This window comes from Elephantulus edwardii, unplaced genomic scaffold, assembly GCF_000299155.1.
Source record: "Elephantulus edwardii isolate Elephantulus edwardi_28Jun2011 unplaced genomic scaffold, EleEdw1.0 scaffold00179, whole genome shotgun sequence".
Classification (NCBI taxonomy): Eukaryota; Metazoa; Chordata; class Mammalia; order Macroscelidea; family Macroscelididae; genus Elephantulus; species Elephantulus edwardii.
Genome location: NW_006399929.1, coordinates 6,255,885 through 6,257,634, shown reverse-complemented (window position 1 = coordinate 6,257,634; position 1,750 = coordinate 6,255,885).

Here is a 1,750-nt window from a genome sequence, read left to right as displayed (position 1 = left end):
AATTTTCATTAAAATTAATAATAATAATAAAAATAAAAGAAAATATTATTTTCATTGTTATCATCTTGAAATAATAGCCAGCATTTATGCAGAATTAGTTTGTAAGCTCCATAGAAGCAGGAGTCAAGTTTGACTATATCTCTAGTGCCTAGCACACTCCTTGATGCCTAACCTACAACAAATACCTGTTGAACTAGAGGGGGCTGTGTGTAGGAAGAGGCAAATACGGTAGTAAGCATTTCCAATTTCATCCTCATAACAACCTCATGAAGTACATATGATTTGGAACCAAAATTTCAAAATGTGCCCCAAGGCACAGAGAGAATGAGGGAACCTGGGCTGGTTAAGCTAGTTAAGTTGTTGTGTGCCATCTAGTTAGAGCCAACCCATAGTTAACCCTCCAGCAGGTTTTCACAGGCAGTAAATCACTTGGGAGGAGCTTGCCCATCCTCCCACGGAGCTGCTGGTGGATTCAAACCCCATGCCTCTCGCACTGCCACGCAGCTCTCCTGAATTACAGGCGAAGTGGGACATTTTGGCATTTCCAATGACTATCATATAGTGTTAATAAAACCACTCCTATTAAATATGAGGCATTTAAAAAGTCTTACACAACAATATGTTATCTAGCCCTAAATATAAGTTAATGACCTAGCCTCATGAAAAATAGAAGCACAAAGTAGGAAAAGGTTCTTTCATTCATGGGCTCTCTATGAGTCGGCTACGACTTGACGCCACTTAACAATAACAATGACAACATAGAGAGAGAGTTATGTTGACCTAGTGGATAGAAAGTTATGCTACCAAGCCCAAGGTGGGTGACTTTAATCTGCATCACTCAGGCCTGGTTTAAATTGTTTTTCTGTCCAATATTCTTCTAAGTGGTATAGCACTGGTCTGTGCATTGATGTACAGAGGTAGCTCGTGGTTGCTGCGATGCTAAACACCGTGACACTGATTCATCAAATGTGATAATTGCTACCCATGGTGGACAGTATTTGGTGGAGCTTTCTGATTAAAACAAGCTTGGAAGCAGGAGTGGCATCCACTTCCGAAATGGCTTGCCTCTGGAAACTCTATGAACATGTCTTTCATTCATAGGGTCACGTGAGTCGTTTACGACTTGACGGCACCTAACAACAATAACATGTTTTCGATGAGGTGAAGCTGTGTAGATACTAGCTATTCATTTTTTTTTAACCTAGAGCAGAGTTTAGGGCTGTTGTACATAGGGTCGCTATGAGTCATAGGTGATCCGATGGCACATAACAACAATAATAACAACAACACAACATACTGGTTGAGACATTTAACAGGCTCTTCTGAGCCATAAATTAAATCTGAAAATGTATCCTGTGGTGTTATTTTATTTAGAATATGTATGACAGACATTGAGATCTTTCTCCCTGGATTTACTTCCATGATTAAATGGGGTTTTTTTGAAGGATATGGTTAGGTTGTGCGGGAAGAGAAAGAGCAGAAGAGACTAAGAAGTTGTAGGGATGCCTTCTGGCAGCTTCTGTGCCTTGGGCACGGTTCACCCTCATCCACCTTGTGTTGGAGAGAATTGTGTCTGTAGCCTGAGGTATTTCTAGTGCTGAAAGCCTGTGCTAGGTTATGTGGTGATGATGCGATACTCTTTCTTAGAGCCCTAAGGACAAATCCCAACATACTCTGTTTGGGACAGAATCTTCCAGCCAAGTGATGGTTTTCCTTTGGTCCTCGGCTCGAAGGAGTCCCACGGTTGTTG